This window comes from Aphis gossypii, chromosome 2 (assembly GCF_020184175.1).
Source record: "Aphis gossypii isolate Hap1 chromosome 2, ASM2018417v2, whole genome shotgun sequence".
Lineage (NCBI taxonomy): Eukaryota > Metazoa > Arthropoda > Insecta > Hemiptera > Aphididae > Aphis > Aphis gossypii.
The window spans coordinates 53,616,561-53,639,780 of record NC_065531.1 but is presented as its reverse complement, the minus strand read 5'-3'; the positions used below and the strand labels follow the sequence as shown (position 1 = coordinate 53,639,780).

The following is a 23,220-nucleotide window of genomic DNA, read 5'->3' as shown; positions in this document are numbered from 1 at the left end:
AATTGTTGTATTTTTAAATATATTTTTTTTAAACTTAATTATAACTTTCTAGTGCTATTTAATTTATTTTTAACATTTTGTTATTTTACAATAGTAAAACATTTTACTCTACCTATTTATTACTTTAATCATGATGAATTTATGGGGCTTTTACTTTTTAATGTATATATTTACCCTTATAATAATATAATAATTTTCTAAAATATGTTTTGTATAAATAAATGTTGCAACAATCAAATATTTAATCAATATTGCTAAAATATAGCATTTGTAACTTGAATAAAGAAAGAATGAGGTTAAATCTTTAAATTTAAATATTTATGATAATAATATAGCCAATTGCCAATAGAAAAAAGGCGTGGCATAAAAATTATTTAAAAATCCTAAAAATGTGCTAATAATAAATGTATTGTTATACATTTTTCTTAATTATAAAATATACTAATATAAATCTCATTCTTATAATAAATTGTCTTGCTTTTGTTAAAAATGCCTTAATATGAATAATTAGGTATAAATTATTTTGTTTTTATTTTATAAAGTATATGGTACCTATATTTAACTTAAATATACCTTTGATCTTGTAAACTCTCATATTTGAACATAAATGTTTATTTAAAAATTGTCATTTTCAAACACGGTACAGACACGAAAAATATGAAGCAGTACAAAAGTTCATTTGACATTGACTTATACTTCTTAATAAATTATAACTCTTATTGGTTTCAAATAGTTATATCAACGGCAGAACATTAAGTAATATTTTTTAATCTCCTAATTCCAGCGAATCTAAGAAGAATCGTAACGTTTGAACATAATAGAATGTTTGAAGTCCACAAGTGTGTAAAAAGAGAACTGTTGGTATGACATGTAAAATATTTACTAAAATTATATTGTTTTGTACAGTGTGAAATTCACTTAGCTAAAATATTAAAAATACTTCATATGTTTCGTAAAATATATAGAAAATTGCTGAATGTTATTTTTTTTTTAATAATTATCGTATATACCTTAAAATAAAGTAAGTATTACTAGATTGTAGTTGGTATTTTTATTATAGAATTGGTTAGGTAGTTTTGAAACTAATGGTTTTATAATATTATAATTCAGCTTTTTTTTTTAAAAATAACCTATTGATAATATATAGTTATAAATAATTGATATGCAGCAAATCGAAACAAATTTTATTACTAAAGGTAATTTTCTCATGTTTATTTTAGATCTTGATTAGTATATTGTTTACGTTATTTTATCGCTATTTGAAAAATGTACATAATCATATTTCTTATAATAATACTCGTGAGATATTAACTAATAAGGAATTTAATAAATATCAGAATTGGTCTCTGCTCAGAATATAATGATTTATTATTCATTTCAAAGAAGAAGACATTCCTGATATTTCAATTTTTTTATCTTAAATTTTTATTGTGGTATTTGCTAGATTTAAAACTAAATATCATATGAATATTTTTGTGAAAATTAATAAAATCTTTCATCATAAAAGATGGAACTTATTTTCAAATTTTTGAAACTGCGTGGTATAAAATATAAAATAAGATAACAACCGGAGGTCAGTCAGAAAGAAGAACAAATATTCATTTTTATACCCATCGAGGTAAAATACGTTATTGACTTAGTGTGATGCTTAGTGTAGTCCCCGATATTCATAGCTATTGTTTTACGTCTTGGTGAAGTCGTCGAGACTGATTTTTTTATAGGGTCAATCTCATATATACACAAAATTGGGTAAACGAATCCAGTTTACGAGGTGTAAAAAAAATGTATAAATTTAAGTATGATACATATTTTTTTATTTTTAATATTAATTTTTAGTAGTAAGGTTAATAGTATATCGTTTCATTAGGCTCTCTTAGAGAGCTGACAAACGGTTTTTGACGGAGGGACAAATGCCCGCCGGGACCCAAAAAACGAACGTTGCAAAAAAAAAAAAAAAATCGTGTTGGTGGACACGAGTAGGGAGAATTGGTGAGTGTGTGTTAGAGGGAGAGAAAATAAAAAAAATTTTACAGTCCAGTCACGTACGAAACATTTTGCCGTCAACGAGATTAATCACCGTTGCCGCCATGTAGCCACTGCGGCAGTCATGGAATACCGAAAACCTTCTCTCTTTATTATACACACACATATAACGTCATTACGCTGTTCTGACTGTTTGTCGTATTTGTGCTCGAAGAAGATAAGATACAATTCAAAAATGATAAGTATGATACGCAATATATATTATTATTTATATTTAAATTCAGTGGAATTTTAGAAAAAATAACTTTTACTGATTAATTTTTAAAGATTCGTCAAAAATACATGTTTTAATAAAATATAAGACTTCGAGCGAATAAGAACTTATAATATGGACATGATAATCTATTACTGTTGAATCATAAAAGTAAGAATATGTATTCCGTGACTCATATATAACGACTCTGAAGCACTTCAAAAACCACAAAAACCGGTCGATAATATACTAAGAATAATTCATTGCGAAAAAATGATGTAAGGACTTTGCATTTTTTGTAAATATATTGCGTAACACGAAATGAGGGTGTTTTGTCGGTGAAAAAACACGCGAGTCTCGTTTTCTAATGACCACACTTTTAACTCTGACAGCATATATAATATTTTGATTTTCATCATTAAGGAGTAAAAAAAAAAAAAATAAATAAAACACTATTTTCCGGAGAAAAAAGGAATCAAATGTGACGTCTTACTATTAAACACTTTTTATTCACGTTTTGAGTACTTAAGTTCTATGGTTATTCAATGGGGAAAAAATATTATGACATTGACTATCATGTATCATAATTTTATGAATACCTATTTTTAAGTACATTTATGTAATAATGAAATCTTAATAAATACTATGCAGTTTGTTTTAAGATTTAATTTGGCTTTAAATTCGATACATTAAGTGTAGGTAATTATTACTAAACTTATGCACAATATTGTGTTAGGTATAGTTATATTGTTTGATTTAAATGATATATTGAAAATTAACCCACGTATCGATTAAAAAATATAGTTTACTTATTTTCTGTATCTACTAAAAAATGGTAAATAATTGTTTAAGTATTAAATTAATTAGCTATAATGATTATTTTAAGTTTAAATTAATTTAACTAGACTAAGAACGATATTAACAGCTAAATAATCTAAAAAAAAAAATTTTTTTTCTTTAAGTGCAATAACTCACTTCTATTGGGATATTTTATTATAATCATACATACCTAGTGGACTTTTTGACAGATTAGTTTGTACAACATTTAAAAAACTAAACTTAATATAAATGTTGTCAATCGAAAATTCACTCTAATTTTATATAGTTAAATAAGAGTAAATGTTTAGGTTATGCCTATTTCAATTTAGTTTTTCTGTTTCGTTTTGTTTTTAAATTCAATAATAGAATAATATATTATTGTCAAAAAAATGTGCAACTTCAAATTTACCGCGAACACTGAAACACTAAACATGAAGTATTTCATTTAGTATTCATATGTATTTTATGCTGAAACTGTAAATGGATTATACGAAACGTTTTACTATTTTTTTCTTAACGGTTATAACGATTTGTGACGTTGATTTACAAGTAGTAATTTCAAGTTTCACAATCTAAGAATATAAAAGTACATTTATAGAATGGGTAAAAATGTTGTTAAATATATACATAGTGATTTAAAAATTGCGAAATAATGGTTGAAAATAAAATAAAAAACATGCTACCTATATGTATTATAAAAATCAGATTCATATAATAGTTCTTTTAACGTTAACATATAGGACTTAGGTATAAGGATTTAAATGTATTTTAAATTGAAACTCAATACATCGATGTTATTTTAAAAATTCAAGAAAAGAATCGAGAAAATTGGACTGTATATTTTATCGTAGATAAAAAAAATAAAAGTAAAAACGTTTCAGTTTGCGTGTTGTACGGTAGTACATCAAAGCTTCATTTTGTGAGTGCTTGCCAGATTTTATGAAAACCACTATATGACGTGAATACATCTATGAATAATATATATTCGAAGAGAAACCTAATACAAAGTGTTGGATATTTTTATGTAAGTATAATATCGTATACAATATATAGGGTTGACGTGAAAACAAATTTACTTCACCGTCGCGAGGGACATAAACATTTTTTTTTATTCATTTAGAACTAAAAGGCAAAATAATACATATCAAATTTTTAACCATTTTACAAATTTTATATCATTTTATACATAACATATTATCTCTAAATTTTATGGTCTTATATTTCAATTATTTAAATGCCATTGGAAAGTTATATTGGTATTAAAAATAAATGATAACGAACCAATCAACATCACCCTACAAATTAGATATTTTAATTTAACTGTATCAACTTTGTGTTCAGTATTAGCATTGTATTATATTATATATATATATTTTTTACTCATTAACAAAAATACACAACATTTATTTATAAATATAATGAAGTAAAAATTAACAAGATAAAAATATAAATCTATGGTTCATATAATATCTATGATAGGTCCACGGATCACCATTTACTGGTTGGGAAACATTGATCTAATGCATCGTCTATCTGAGTTATAATTTTAGAGTTACAACAATGATGAAATTAAATTGATCTATTCATTAATTGATTAAGTCAGAGGGGAAATTTTTGTATGTGCCTATTGCACCTATCTTATAATATTGCACTAACTGGTAAATACGATAAATTAAATTAATAACTATTTATTTCATATATCATAATCGATAAAAAATATTATAATATTATATGCATATCAATTGTTCAAAATATTATTTATGTTTATCATAATTATTTCTATAGTTATTACTACTAAATTTTAATATAACAGTATTACGTAATGTTAAATAAAATAAAATAATATTTTAAACTGGAAACATTTTGTTATTAACTAAAAGTATATTATATTTTCTTAGAATTGTCAAAATATAAGTTTTTACAAGACCAAATACAAATTAAAATGTTTTATTGTGTTCAGTTGCATTTTAACACTTCTCAAAAAAAACATTTATAAAATTCTTATAACAGCGTATATGGTAATAATACTATAAAATATTTAAATAATTTAGTATATAATAGTTTGTATAAAAATTGTAATATTTATATATTATGATGTACATTGTTTGTATACACTTAACATGAAGTTTATTGACATCGCGTGGGTAAAAAGTAAATAACTTTAAGGTTTGGTGCCAGGATATCAGTGAAACGAAAACGGATAAGGACCTCAATTGATAGCCTCTACAGTAGATATTTGTGTTTATTTGTGTGATATTTGATACTTGTAACTATGTTTGACTATAATATAATTTTTAAAAACGAATCAATAAGTCTAAAATAAGAATTTACAAAAATTCATAAAGTTTACAGTTTTTATTTTTTATACACTCTACAAATATGCATACAATTCTGAAAAAAATGCGTATAAACATTAAATTTACTAGTTTAATGAATTGTAAGCAATAATAACACTGTTTGTATTATACTTAACTAGTATATAGTAAATTATCTAGTTTTTTACCGTTATAAATAATGTGAACAATTATAGTTAATAATGTTTTTGATATGTTTATTGAATTTTTTATATTAGTTAAACAATATTTTATTTTATGATAATAAATTGAGTTAAAATCTTAAACATTACTTAACTAAATGTGCTCTTTTTTTTTTTATTAAATTATAATATTTATAATAGAGATGAATGTTTTCAAACACTATTAAAATCATGATAAAGAAATAAACATATTGATGACAAGTTAACTGTAATAAATATTGTAAAATATTTATACATTTTAAATATTAATCTGATAAGTAACCAATATTCTCTTAAAGTTATTAAATAATTGAAGAATTTTAATAAAATGATTTACATTTTAAATCATTAAACAAATACTTCTAACAACCTAAACATATGCATTGCAATATTTATTGTACCTTTGTTAAATTATACATAAAAAATATTATGTAAATAATAATAACAAAAATATAACATTACTCATTACATATGTTTATAAACATGCATTGTGCATCAAACTATAGTCTCGGTTACTTTAATATTGATACAATACACAAGGAAGTGCATAATATGGAAGACGGTTTCGGGTGACTTTATTGAAGTTACAAAAATGAAAAAGTGTCACAGAGATTTAATGAGCCGTAACTTACCGGTATTATACAGAACGGTGTGCATAATGTAGTTCGGAACGGATGTAGCGTCTTAAGCGGCCTTTAAACTAATCAAAAACGCGCAATGTACGCGAGTATTCTACGACAAGTATGTACACAAAAGCCGACGGACAAATAAAATAAAAAATGGAAAATTCCGGGATAACCCAAAATTATATGTATACGCGTCTTGAATGGGCTGAATGCGACCGGCCTCGGGTGAAATAATATATAATAACGTGAGTTAGGCAAATGAGTAGAGGACGGAAACATTTTCCTGAACTACCGAACCGTAAACGCTGAGCGTTCCGTTGAAATATTTTCGGGGAAACCCGAGTCGCCTTTGGTGCACATTTTCTTTACGACCCGTGCCCCGTGCAAAAGTGTTACAATTTCGCCGTGGTGACAACCATCTCGTTAATGTCGTCTTGTTTACGCGTGTCTAAAGTCACAGAAATTTCCAAAGCCTCGAGGGAGGGAAAAAATCACTGCCCATTTCCACGATTGGTTAATTATTCGTTTTGTCTACGTCACGTAATATATACTTTTTATTGGTACTGTAAAATTACACGTGATTGAATTGTATGTGGTAGCAGGTGATAATGAATTATTTAACACTGAAATTATATTTAAATATAACACGACTTTCGTCTTTATTCCTGTATAAATGTGTTTCAGGATGTTTTTTTTAATGATTTACACAGTTTTATCCAAATTATTTTTTCCAAACCTAATAATATTCAATAAATATTGTTCGAGTAATTGAAGTCAAATACATGGGTTATGTTAAAACTTCAAAGTGTATTTAGGTCCAATATTTATTTAACTCATATATATATATATATCCTGACAAAACCATTTCACCATTTTCGAAAAAAAAAATTATTAGATATAACTTAAATTATAATATTTAGGTATCTGTTCCACTAAAATTTTATACTTAACGGCGTCAATAGTTCTATAGTTTAATGAAAATATGATGATTATTAATTAGTTTGGAATATAGAAACTGATTGGAAAAGTTCAACGATAAACTAAAATAAAACTTTACTTAAAAATTACTACCTATTGGACCGCCCAACGTCGACGGTATAAGTGTGATTCATTAACATATTTTTTTTTCATCATGATAAAGATTGGTGTAATTTATTGTAGAGTGTACATAGCTATGCGAGTCTCAGATTAATTCAACGACGATTGCATTTCTTTGTTCGGGGCACAGCCACCACCACAGCGCTCACATTTATTATACCGTCGCGGTTAAATTGGTTTTCAAAATAGATGCATGCCCATATACAATACAAAGGCGCTGTTGACAAAACGTCGTCAAAGATCTTCCGAACTTTGCCACCGCGTGTATGCGTGGTGAATTAGAATATTTCCCTTTGATGGTGGCGTCGCTCATGTGATCCGGATAGTCGTATATGGTCTTTTATATATTATATATTAAATTTAGTAATTGCAAAGAGTATTTGGGCGGACGGTTTGAATTGCAGCATCACTCGACAACTTAGAAAACTATAATATATATAATAAATAAATAATAAAGTTAGCTTAAATGTCTAATTTTTGATGTGGTAAGGAAAGCTTGATTCTCAATTGTAATATGTCATCAACGAAACCCTTAATTTAGTTCGTTTATAATTATTTAATAACATGGTTTAGAGAGAAAATCGAAAAACGCAGTTATTTACTTAATGCAATTAAGGATGATAAAGTGCATAAATGTTTTTTTAAATACATAAATAAATTTCTAAAACTGTTATTTTTTTTTTTAAATAAACTATGTAAATTGAAACATGTAGGTAAGTTTTGTTATAAAACTAATAAATATTTTTTGAATTTAAAAATATTTAATATATTTGATAAATTGACAAACTTCTTATGTTCATATTTCGTTAAATATTAATATTTATTTAGAATAATGTTTTTTTTTTTTTGAAATTTTCAAAATACTCTACTAACAACTAACACGATCACTAGTACTTACAGTTAACGTTACCCGTTTTATTATTTAGACACGGTGCATTGTATAGGCAATTCGCGTACATACGTGCGTAGGACGTTCAAGACATTGGTTTTAGTACTATACAACGCGTCTGACGATCGATTTTTATTATTATTGTAACGTATGCGATAAGGTTTTTGTGTTATCAATAAATAAAATAATTAGATGTACGTTATTCTATTTTGTTATTATTTTTTTTAAATATAGCATAATACAAAATTCCCACTAGCTGTAGAAAATTATGATTTTTATTAAAATGATATTGTTATTTTTTTATAATCAAATTTATCGTCGTAATAAGTTCAGTAATTTACATTTTATTACTATTATTAATCACTATTTATAGTAAAAATATTTGTACAATAGCATTCTAAATATGAAGTTTATTTTTAGATTGTTAAAACATTAAGTACTTAATAGTTAAGTTTTTGTGTATATTATATCAATTAAACATATTTTATTACATGTACAATTGTTTTGATATTGCCAAGATGTCGTGAAAAAGAATATCGTTTACCCGGAGGTCATAAAGACATCCTTCATTCGTCTAATTTATGAGGTCCGTTTTTTCCACAATTAATTATTCTTATTATATAGTGTTGATTATTGTGTGTTGAGCTATTCTTAGTAATACACAAGACAAAGCTGTCGGTATAAAAAATGCATTATTTTAATATATTATAGGATAATCCTAAATCGATTCGAGTTTTTTTGGTATTCTACAGTACAACATAAATCGTTTTTAAGTCGACATAAATTGTTTGCAAGTGATTCAATATTAAATAAACTCGATCAAGTGCGGTTTGTGTGGTATAGGTATTTATTTAAAAGTATTTTAATATAAATAACGTGGATTCCACCGCGTGATAAATTAGATGATCGCCGGCGAAGAGGATTTAATCGCTAGACTTAAAACACGTGCACCATTGCTTTTATCGGGCTATGATATATACATATACACATAATATTATTATGGTAGTAGTTATAAATAGGTTGAAATCGATAATCTGCACTGTGAACCAACTGTCGGCGGTATGCGATTCCGGCATTAAATAGCTGCTAAGTGTTATTGCCAAAGTTTGCGGTGTTGGTGGTAGCGATCGTGGGGTCCAAAGCCATTTCGCGTGAAATGGTTTTATATTCCTATATCCTTCACACGCCACACCCTCGGCAGCAGTCGCTTTTGGGTAAACATATCCGGATTTAAGCGCAAGCACTCTATTGGAACAGTGATATTCTTCAGAGTGGCGGCAAAGAGTAATTAAGGACGAGGGATTCCGTGATGTTCAGTAACGTACTATTATTTTTATCAAGAGTAAAACACTGTTAAATAAAATAACCATGGTTAAGTATCTTAATAGACTACCGATGTCATATTAATATAATATATATATATATTATATATATACGAGAATTATAGATTATTATGGTGCTTATTATGTTATATTAAAATGTAGTGTTGAGCTACAGTTGCAATAGCAGTCTTCAAAACACAATTTTCAATTAGCACTGAACAGACACAGACCAGATTCCTCTGACTAAACATTCTACTCTAGACAAGTACTAAAGTATATACTTGAAGGACCCTACACAGATTCCTCCAATCTCTTCTGTCGACGATCTGTGTATATGGACAATCATCAAAATAGTGGTAGAACGTAAACAATAACGCACCTAATTGCGGAGCCGAAAGCACTGACGGAACATTGTGAAGACCACTTAATTTAATATATACCTATATATTATGTACTATAAATATATCAACCTATCGTCAAAATTCACATAATGATTTCACTCTATACCAATATGTGTTTGTATAACTGAATCTCTATCTATTTATTCAACCATCTCTCTCGATATTTTATCCCTATCTATTTCTCTACTCACTATCTCATCCTTTTTGGCATGCTATTGTTTAAATGCTACCGTATAATATTATTATTCCACGTTTAGTTTTTAAAATACTTCTGCTATTCCATGCACTTACTGGTCTAATTCGATCCAGGCGACCCGTTGTTGTTTCGGCGTTCAACAATAGAATCGATGATTTATTTCCCGACATGTATTGTAATATACTATTTCACGAGGGAATATATTATAGTGAGCTCATAACGTACGTGAAAAAACACACCAAATGGTTGAATATTTGGGTAAAGAATCCATATTATATTATTTAGGTTTTTTTAATGTTTTTTTTTTATTTTTATAAATTACACGTGGATCACGACTACATGGGCCATTTATAAATAACAGCTGGACACTGCATATTCTTTTATTGTAAGCGATGACAGGACACAAAATGTAATAACTACAATGATATTTGCGGAGTTTGTTTTCATTCCGTTTTTCATTATTTGCGTTCCTTTAGTGTAAAAGTTGTTTTAAAAAAATGAAACTTTTCTGAAATTTGTTATTAGTGTTAATATTTAAAATTTAATGAAGACAATTTTTGAAACATTATGAAAAAAAATCAGCAATTATAAAGACATTTTTACAGAGCAGTCTTGTAAAGAATTCTAATGAACTAAATTAAAAAAAAAAAAAAACAGGAATTTAATACTTTCTTCTGAACCAGAAAATAGTTGTAAATTTTGTGACAAATCAATTTTTCTTATAATATTTTAACTTTTATAACAGTTACTAGCTTTATTTTTAACTATACATAATATATACCTATATACACAGTGGAACCTCGATAAGTCGAAATTGAAGGGAAATGCAAATTTTTTGACTTATCGAGGTTTCACTGTAATTTTTTTCTATATTTGATAATATAATAACTTATTTATGAGTTATTATAATGCTATTATAATATTTAATAAGATTTAGATTTCAAAAGTTAAAGGAACACATGAAAAACCTTTTTTGTCTTTTACAAAAAATACATGCTATAATATGAATTGAATATACTCTTATAGCGTTATAGTATGATATATTATATTATAATTCATTATAAAAATATTGTTGCATTATAATTCGATGAATTACATACAAAGACTCACACACATAGACAGACGTAATGACTACATAAATTTGCTTAGCTATAGCGTGTGGCACATATTATGCCGTCCTAAGATATGCTACCCGACAAAACACATGAACAAAAGAATGTGCCTATTGAAGGGAGTCTAAAACAATTCCAATTTAGCAAAATGTGTTAATATACATGTATTTCCACTCAGTTGCTAAGAGTACCGGTAGGTATTCGAAAGTTTAATAAATAAATGGAGTGGAAAAACATTGTGTATGTGTTAACTCTCTCTCGTTTTAGGAGTTTCCAACCATCGTTCCTCTGTTCAGTCACACGCTCACTTCATCACTCTCTCGATTTACCGAGTTTCACACCTCTTTCAATCACCCACTTTACTCTATACCTAGTCCAATATTACTACGCACCACCAACATTCTTGTAATCTAATGTGCGCTTAGAATTTTAAGTTATCAGACAAAGATGCTCATTGATGCTTCGATGATAATACACTTATTACTTGGTGTTATGTAAAAATAATATATATGTACGCTGGTAATCTGAATCTGTTTGTATTCGCTACGGCTGACTATAGAACCGGAATAATTTAATCGTTTTTTACTCGTGTAAAAAATAAACATGTAGTGGTTTTTCGCGTTGTATGTTAAAACATAAAATTTCCGTTTCATCCGTAGAATAGGTACTCGTGGTTGGCCACAACGAAACACTAACAAACAAACGAAATGCGTTCAAACATTTTAATTTTAGAAAACAAACTGATTGCAGCTTTTTAAGAAGTAAAAATAATGTGTAATACGAAATGCATGAATTATACATTTATAAATCAAAAAACATACTATAAACTTTACTTAATCAAAACCAAAGGGTTTCATTTATTCATATCTGAAGATAAAAATAAAATTATTTTTAAACATTATGCGTGTATAAATAATTATAATTATAATTAACTTATTCATTTATATATATAAAAAAAATACTAACTAATTTGAAGTTTGATAACATAAGTACATATTGATCGATTATGATGTTTTGATTATTCGATCGTATTATTGTATTTTAAATAAAATTCATTATTTTCTATTTTAAAAACTAAAAAACCAGCTTATTAAAATATATAATACAAACCGTATTTTTTTTTAGATATAAAATATTAGTTTATGTATTTGTAACTGACTTATTTATTTTTATGACTAAGAAAGTCAAAGTTAACATGGTTTATATACGTAGTATTGTTTTTAAGATATTTAATTTTTCTTATATTATTAAAGCGATGTTTCAAAGATGTTTATAAAATATATCTATAAATAATGTATTTTATATTAACATTTTAAAATTTTTTCTAGAAATTCGAATTAGTTTATTTATCTTGGTTTAATACATAAAACTATAGTTATTTCTAAAAGATTTTTTTTTAAACATTATTTGCATAAGTCATTCAATATTTATAGAAATTAAAATAACAATCAATACATTTATAATGTTGTATACATTAAAGTTGATATGACTGAAACAAACTTATTTTTGACACTGAATAAGCTAAGAACAACGTGAATCTAGGTATTTATTTAAAGCTTTGTATGATGTTTGTAATAAAAAACATATTGCACGTTTATAATGTAAATACAAGTTTATTATATTTTATGCTAATTTTTATTTTCATTAATTAATAACTATTTTTGTATTTGATAAAATTAAATTCTCTGATTTATAAATAGGATACATTTAACTCACGCACATATTAAATTAAATACATTTTATTCACAAAGGTATAAACATATTATGTTTATGTGTTTAACAAAATTAGGTCACGATAATAAATTACCATTCCAAAATAATATAATATGAAAATCTGTTATTACATTAGTAGCATACACGTTATTGTATTATTTTAAAATTATAATTTTGAGTAGATAAGGTAATTTGAATATTACAAATCGTATTGCTATAATAATTTCTATGGATTTTTTATGTTTGAGTTACAGGAGCGCACAAACTAAAATTATATGAAATAATTTCATTATTTTTGAACGTTCATTTTTCTATTTAACCGTCGAAATGTATGTACAAAATGTAAATCGGTTTATCTAAAATATTTAAATGTTCTTCTGAAATCACTAATTAGTGTACAGTATAAAAAACTCACTTAATCCTGGTAACTTACTATAATTATAATGACATAAACATTGTTTTTTCTTTTATTTATTTATTAAGTTTCAGTTACATGAATACACCGAATACTCTTGTAAAATAATAAAATCACAAAAAAACGCATAACACATTAACACCTTATGTTTTATATATATATTTATATAAAATAATACTATTAAAACATACAAATAGTTATTACCTATTGTAAGTTATTGGGTATAATAACAAACCCTTATCATTTATTAATGCCAATCATTGCTAAACACGACCACTAGATAAATTTATATTATACGGCAAGCGAACTCTGAATAAAACTATAATTTTAAAGATACCATTTTAAACATTAGATATAAATATATTATACTGTCTTATAGTATTCTTTTTATTTTTGTTGAAAAATGTTATCGATTTTCTATTATAATATTCATTAAAATATATTGTAATGGTTTTAGATATTTATTAAACTTATTCTTCGGTTCGTTTCATCTTTGTTCATTTTTGTTTTTTTGAGTTTCACTGATAAAAACACGTTTACATTTTTAAACTGCAGATTTTAAATGTAAAAAGAAAAATTAATTGTATCTTATTAAAAAAAAATCACACGTTTTCTTTATTCGTATTTTTTATTTTATAGATAATTAAATAGTTTTATAAATATAATGGGTTTTTTTTTTTAAATTCGATTAATTGTTTCGTATTGAATCATTGAATTTGAATTATTTTTAACAATGATGACACCTATTTTTTTTTTTTTTAAATATTTAGAGTGAATATAGTAGATTTATACTATTGACATTTTCAACAATTGATGTTGTAAACTATAATGTAATAAGTAAAGCTATTTGTTTTCTAAAAAAAAAATACTAATTACTTTTCCATCACAGTTATAGTTTATCAATAGAATAATATATTATATTTGAAATCAAAAGATTTATATTTGAATAATCTGTTTGGATTTTGTTAATATCCCATTAAGTGATTTTTGTGTTTAAATTGGCAAACTTGTTTCTATACACAATCCAAAGAATTTAATATTCGAGAAGATACTTTTGTTAACGTGGTCTGTTTCAGATACAATAAAGGGTATAATATTTAGGATTTTATAATCAAATTCTTGAAAATAAGTCTATAGATGTTTCGCAATAACCCACTATACAGGAAGTGTCGTCATAAATTATTTTCGCATAGTAAACAATAATGTGAACATAAATCTAAAATAAAATTTCAATTCTTTTTATTTTTAGTTTAGGTGGCCCAGTTAACCTATATAGAATCATGCCATTATATACCTGCTAACTCGTTATTTTTCTTTTTAAACATTTTAAAATGTCCCTTACAATAAATCGAAAAATATATAAAATGATCAACTGCGGGCTATCAACACTAAAATGTGTAGTTTAAAAATGTATAGTTATCAATAGTAACCGATACATCATTTATTTTTCGTTATATATTACATATTAGAATATGTTAACTCTTGACAATATACATTATTATATTTTTAATGGCAATCTGTAATATCTGTTAAAACTACTCTGTATCATTAAAGTAAATGTTTTAAACAAGTTTCAAAGTCGATGGATTTTTTTTTCTGAGCCCTTAACTAAAATACAAAGTTCTTATGATTGAAATCATGTATAGTTCTTTAGATATTAAAAAAAAAATAAAAATAGCATTTTATCATTATACTTTATTATTATATTTTACAATTAACATTGTTATTATTATTTGGATTTTATAATGGTTTAAAATAAATGGTGTACAGCATTGGTATTATGGAAATTATTTTAGTAAAAATCCCTCTTTATAAATAATAAATATTAATAAAAAGTGGAGAAAATGTCGACAAGTACCAATTATATTGAATTAACTGATGGCATCGAATCGGAAAGAGACAGAGGAGAATAGGTTTGTGCGATGTCGTTAAATATTCATTGTAAGGGAGAAAAGTAACAGGAATTCAAGCGAGTTATTTGATTGCACTAAATGGTATTTTTTATATATAAATAAAGTCACTTTTTTGTACAGTGCACATCGAAAGAATATTCATGAATGTTGATTTAGAAATTTGGGTGGTACTCAATATAAAAGAAATGTTTTCAATTTAGAATCGTCCCCTTAAGTTCTGGGAATATTCTGAAATTGTGTTCTGAACAGATTAACAGTGGTTGGTTTATTTTTGTTTCTATTATCAGATACGTTTTTTTTTTTTGTAAAAACAATCCAGAACCTTATATATTTGAACATTATAAATGCTGCGATAAGACATATTTAACTCTCATCATTTATTTTTATAGCTACTTTTCTGAACCTTCAACACTATGCTTATTACTTTTCCTTATACGATTGTTCTTAATTTTTGACATGGGCGTAACGGTGTGCTGAGATCATTAAAACTCTACGGGAAACGTAACTTTCTGACGTGGATCGAACTTGAGGGACGTTGATTTTCAGAACAGACGTCTGATAGACGAGAAGAAATTAATTTCGGCCCTTTTTTGAAAACACTACGTCCGTCTGTCGTCTGTAATTAATGGTTGCAATCACCGCAAAGGTTTGAGTCGAACGAGTGAAATAAAAAGAACCCTCGTCATTGGCATTTTGCAGGATTTCTGCAGTCGAAGCCCTCATTCAGTAAACAATTAAACGCGGGCACACAGATGTTAAACGGGTTCTGAAAATATATAAAAGAATGAAAAAAGAAAACAATAGATTCCGAAAGAACAAAAAATAACGATACAAATCTTTTTTTGGTAATTGTACGCTTTTGTTTGAATAAATACGTGCAAATAATATTTAATTTGTATTAGGCCTCTTTTCTAATAAATGTGTTTCTAGAAAATATTATAACTAAGCAATTTAAGTATTGTCAGGATACAAACTTAATTAAATATTAAGTTAAAAGTTCTATAAATATCTTAATTATTCATTTTGAATTTTGGAAAACGATATTTTTAATAGTAATGGAATGATATTTATTTTTATAAACATTTTTAAATAATTATTATTTTATTAAATAAATGAGTTTGAATTAGGATTTTCATCATTTATAATTTTATAATATATATTTTTTCGAGAATCGACAATATTATAATGTTAGGGGTGATAAGAATTCTAAAAAATGGCTAAAAAGTAAAATGTGCTATTAAGTCTATCCTCTTAACTTGATGAAGTCCACTTAAAATATTGTTTATAGAATGTGAATTGTTCAATTTAGAGCCGAAAACAACCCGTCTATGTAAACTACTCAAAACATTAAATTATTCCCTATGGGCTGCCTAATTCTGACTGAGACATGACCATTGCTCAATATTGTCCTTATTTTAAATGTTAAAGCTAAATGGAATTAACCATTATATCACTGACAAATATTATTTATAATTCGGTACAAATTGCAGTAAAACAATATATAAATATTATAAACTTAAAGTTTTGAAATTAAAATATTATGATAAATTATAATCGACTAATTAGCCATAGTTTATAAAATATAGACACAAATTTGTGAACTGTATTATTAATTATAATCGTGGAAGATATAATTTAAATGATTATTCAATACTACTTAGTAAAATATGTATTTATGTAGTCGTTAATAAAACAATTCGAAGAAAATAGAAAAAGGTTATATTGCAATTATTAACTATTGATTATAAGAATTCACTATTGACAAATACAAACTATATTTATTTTTATGTAAAAACAAAACAATAGTCAGCATGATATAATTACTCATTTTGTACGTTTATTTATTAAATGTTAACTGAAAATGATATATATCTGTAATAGTTTACGATTATAGTATAAATATATTCTTAATGTTTTGTTTTAAATAATTATGATTTTAATTGTTATAATATGCATAATTATATCTATAATATTTATGTAATTTATTTTTGTGTGGCACTGTTTCAACATTGATTTTTGTCAAAAACTATAATCGATAATTCAATCAAAATATATTTGTTATCAGTTAATAAGATAGTTATAAAAGTATCCTGTTTGTTTAAAAAAAATGTATCCTTTTAATTCTTCGAATTATTATTGTATGTTTTATATAAAATAACATAGGTTTATAATTCATCATGACAACCCAATTAACATAAACATATCACTTATAACAGTGGGTCAACAACTCTTTTTCCAAGAAAACTGGACACAGTTACCATGAGTTTTGATTAAGGGTAGGTTTTTGGATTCTACAATAAACGTACATATACGTATTTTACGGATAAGCAGGATAAGAATAAAAAACACTCATTCCCGAGTACGTGTATATATTATAATGATAATTGGGTTCCTTCACTATCCGTTTTAATAATTTTTAATTTTTTCATTAAGGGTAATAAAAATAATAATACCTAAACAGTTTTCGTTATCGTACTATTATTAATTTTATTAATGGCCATTAAATTAAAACGTTGTGTTATGAGAAGTATTTCGGAAGCTTCTGCAAAACATTTACCTACATAATATCGTGGGTAATATATTTTTTAAATTTCTTCTGTTATTTCGTTATTTGAGTGGGCTGACAGTGGAAAATGAAAAGGGAAGCGATAGAGTGCCTTTTCGAAAACAATTAAATTCACATAAAGCATTAACTCTACGACCTTTTGTGTCCCTAGAATCTAGATGATTATAAATATCCTGAAGGAACAATGTGGTTACGGTGGAAATTTAGATGCTTGGCTTTTTAGGAAAGTTCGGTGAAATATTTTCATTACCATCCGATTGTCTGCATACGGTACGTGATGGACTACGTGTATATAAATATAAACAATTGTTTCAAAAAATTAAATAAATGAATAAAATAATTACTTTTGTATGACAAAGACTGAACAAAAACTAAATATTATTTTGACTGTATAGTTATTTAGTACTCCTAATTACACTGCATGTTCGTATGTTCACGTGAATTTATTTAGAGCTGCACCAATGAGAAAAAGAAAAAGGATTTTTAAGTAAAGAGGTTCATTTTATAATTTAACGTCCTTTTAAGAAAGGGGTTTTTTTTTTTTTTAATAATTTAGAATAATTGCTTTAATAATACAGTTATCGTTATAAACTATTTCATTGTAAAAAATCATTAAGTTATACTGCACTATGCTTATAAATTGATTTACTAAAAATCTATCGTATTCGTTTTTTTTCTTGATTATTTAATATTTTTTCTGTATAGCTTAACATTTTCAAGGTTGAAAATGGGGCAATAAAGATGTTGATTTTACAATGAAAGATCATTTTTCATATCAAAAGTATGAAATCAAAATCAAATTACAGTCGATTGGCGTAAAACCAATGAAATATTCTCTGTATAATATGTACATTTTAATAAAAGTATATAAAAAACAATTTAGTATGCAAAAAATTTTATTTTATTTTTTGTTAGTCACAGAGAACTCAAATCAAAATTAACATTTAAAAATTAAACTATATTCAAACATATCACGTGAATACTGCACAGTGTAACAACTAACAACTAACAATACATATTGTGATACATCAGAAATATAACAAATAAATTCTGACTAACTAGGTAGACTCTTCAGTTACAAACACAATATTATAAACATAATATATTATACTGTTGTTTATATCAAAACAATAATGAATGGCATAACTGAACATTATCCAAGTCCTGGAGGTATTTCAGTAATTGACGTTCTTCATTTCCAAAGTAGACGAATTAACTACTCGGAGTCCAGAGTCAATACTTATAAAATATCAACCAGAATAATGGTTGGTATTCGTATTCGGATAGCAAATTGAAAAATATCGTTTCATGCAAAATTATTGATCGTAATATTTCTAGTCCATACCAAACAGCTTTCGGTAAAATATTTTTTGATTCTACAACGTGATGTTTGTCAACATCGTATTATTTGTTTTGTAAGCGTTCGTTTGGATTTATTATAAATTTTGGTATTATAGGCGTTACGAATTTATGACTTCCGTTGCTTAAAGTGATATATATATTTTTTTTATTTATAATAATTACATTCTTATGATTTTTCTTTTCGGGGTCTTACCTTGGAATAATGGATATAATCGAATAGCAGTATTACAATGTTCTAAAAACAAAAATAAAGAAAGCTATATAAAATATAATATTTATTATATTACACTGTGTGAATTTATAACGAAATTATATTTTAAGTTGAATGGTATCATATTGATTATTAAAGGGTATTACTATTGTTTTCGGGAGAAAAAATGAATAAATAAATAAAAACACAAATCAAACCATCTTCGTTTCTTTTCGATGTTACAATATTATGGGCTTGGATCCACAGGTTTCGGGATAAGTAATGGTGCTATTTTAAGGCGTAATTGACTTTTGCTGGACTTAAAAGTACCTATTCAAAAAGGAGATGATATTAAGATACAGGTTTGAAAAAAAATCATGGAAGGTAATATGGCGCTTCTCGAAATAAAAGTCATACCAAAGCAGATAAGTTTATACTTGCATTTAAAATAATTGAAGTACTACATTTGCACTATAAAGATTAATCTTGTACGTATTTTCGTTTTTTTTTTTTTTTGACATCGTTCTAGAAACCCTAATTTGAAGGTTTCTACCGTCGCTTATCTGTGTCGCTATATGATATACGTTATCGTAACCAGGATGTTTATTGTACACATTGTGTTCGGTTTATTTCGCGCATACTTAAAATTTCAAACTATTTTTCGATTCATCGTTATACGGTGGTGCGACGATAAACGTCTTATGGAAATTTTCGAGTACGATTAATGGTAGATTTGAATTACTATAAACATAATGGGACGCTCCTCTCTGGAAAAGAATAACATCCTTATTGTATAGAGATATCGCCTTTACGCTTATAATTTTACTAAGAGTTATTGAAGAGATTCACATAATTTTTTTTCTTAAATATCATTAAAAATGTAGTAGTTTTAGTTCATGAATAAGTTTATTATACTTTGTATACTAAATTAATAATAGTTTTACATAGATTAAAATATTATTAAGTATTTTTAATATGCATAAAGATAATAATTCGTGAGAAATTTAGTACATTTTAAATGGCCGACTGATAAGATTATTGGAATTTTTTTTTCTGTCAAAACTAACTTTTTCAGCAAAAATATGTACTTGCGCCAAAATTTCAGATGTTATGTAGTAGTGATTTCCAGTACAGAAATTTATTATTAAAGTTCACACAATAAAAATAAAAATACGTATATCTAATGAATTCTAAAAACCATAGTTTCAATCTTTTTTACATTAACATTAATATTTAAATTTATTAAATTTATCCTGTGATTCATTGCAAAATATAAGACGATAAATTTTATTGCAGTGGAGTGTCGATATGCTTAGAAAATTATTTAACAGTGATTTTAAAGTATTTTTCCTCACTTTTAACCTAAGTTGTTTTTTTATCAATATTTGTGACATGAGAATACGAGATATGTCTCGTCTTTAGGAGGACAAAAATTCCAATGTTCCTGATTTGTTTGATTTAGGGCGTTTTTGTTTACCATACTCACGCTATATGTCATTGTTGTTGTTTTTGTTCCTAGTACCAACGCTGTCGTAAACAGAAATTCTAGTCTTTTAAGACAGTGCAAACACAATTCCCGAAGGACCTGTTTTGGCCGAATTATGTGGATAAGTTTCATCAAGAAGTCCATTTTATTTTCTTACCCTCCAACTAATATTATAAAGATTATACTATAGACCAAGCGTACCTAACCTTTTTCAACTTTCAATAGTCATATTCGAGATTTATATTTATACTGCGAGCCGTATATATATTTAAATAATACACAAATTGCTATTAATATTCTAAAATCCAATACATTTTTTTATATTCAGTTTGAATAATTTAAGTTAAAAATTGTATGATATATTATAATTTTTAAAATTTTGTTAAAATAAAAAAAAATATATAATTTTATTTTGTGCCCATACAAATTTCTAATTTTTATAAAATAGTCATGGGCTGGTAAGATACCCCCGCGGGTTGGTTAAACCTGCTATAGTCTTTAACTAACTCAATTATTAATAAAAAATGTTCACAGATCTTCAAACTGACAACAAAGATAAGTAAAATAGGCGCCTTTGTAAAAAAAAAAAAACCTTTACAGCAACCTTTGCAGCTATTTTTTCAAACGTAAAATGAAAATACTGAATAACTCGAGTGACTTTCCTTTAATTTTTTTAGAATATTGATGGATCGTAAGTAATCTGAAATTCTGAAGGGGTTTGGCCTAAGTGATCATTTAAATGATATATTATTACATATAATTACTGAATATTCAATTATCTTTGATAAATATTTTAACACAATTTTTTATTTGATAATTTATTCCAATTTGAATAGTAAGCTTAATTGATGGAATAATAAAGAGCAAAATAACAATAAAATGAAGAGACATACCAGTGAAAATACTTTGTAAATATCAATATAATATATAATATTTTATTTTATTTTATCTAAATACTACTTCGTCGAAAGGTTATTTTAGATTTATTTTATTTCATATTTAATTGATAGTTAATTGGAAGTTCAGATACAGAGGTTATACTCAATTAGCTATAACGAAAAATTATATCAGTAAAAAAGAAAAATTTTAAATTAAAATATTATATAGAATATAGATATAACTGATTCACGTTATTTAAGTATTCAAATTATATTTAGTTTTAAATATAAATATTTTGCTTGTTATTTTATTATTAAAAGTTTATTCTGATTTATATAGTCGAAATTAAAAATATGTATTTCCTAGATAAAAATAAATAAAAAGTGAAACAGCTTATGCTAATAAATAATTAATTTTTATTGTTAAATTCGTAACATTATTATACTTCTTTAATATTCCGATAAAATAGAACAATTTGAAAGTTTTTTTGTCGGGTGTTTATCTTTTGTGTTTGAAACGAAGTATAAATATCAAACGTTGAAACGTAAAACGTGCTAGATACTGAATCTAATACTAAAGTTTCAATTGAATGCGCTTTGTGTAATTTTACATTATTGATGATAGACGTATTATAAATATAATGTCCAAACGATGTTAAAATTAAGCAAGTAAAAAACTTCTAGCCCGTGTACTATTTGCAGTCGTATTCCCTGTTTTGAATAACTCAATGTGCCCAACTTGAACGGAGCGATAAAGTTTAAAATTAGATTACTGTATAAGCTTACATACTAAAGTACTGATTACTTAGTAAAATATATTTGGTTTACAAGTAGCTCATATACTAAAAATGTATTATACAATATATGTATTATGTATATATGTATGTATTTAAATAAATAATATATAATTTTGTAAACGCAATAAATTGATATCTTCAAATGGGTTATAATATATGAAATTATTCAAACGTTCTCTATATGATTACAATTATTATTATTATTTATAAATTTAGTAAACATTATATTACGTGCAATTATTCATTAAAATTTTTGATTTGTATACAAAAAATAAAATTATGTTTTTTTGGGATTTATGGATTTTCTAGTCGTATATTCAGTAATTTGTAATGTATTTATGAGTGCACTCTTATTGTTAAGAAATTTCTTAGTATATTAATTTCACATCTCTGCAATTATCGCACAACATTTAGTGTCCAGCGGATTATTAACTATATAGAAATTGCATCAACTTATTGGGATACGTGCAAGCATCTTCATGTCTTGGTCTTAGGTTTCGATGTTTTTTTGTCATGATATTATTTTATTTAGTTATATAATAAACGCTACAAGGGTGGACTAAGTTTATGTTTTCTTAATTTTTTTTTAAACACCGCCGAGCAACGCAAGTGTTAAGTTTATTGGCCAGTTATCATAGTTTTCGCACACCATTTACTAGGCTCCTGTTGAGTTCCACATTCCGGCC

The 23,220-nt window shown here is 25.8% G+C and overlaps 1 protein-coding gene across 3 annotated transcripts in view; it reads right to left on the bottom strand.

The window, feature by feature from the left end:
* The window catches only part of LOC114131105 (CCN family member 5), a 261,031-nt gene that overhangs the window by 69,940 nt on the left and 167,871 nt on the right, over positions 1 to 23,220 (bottom strand). The window lies entirely within an intron of this gene.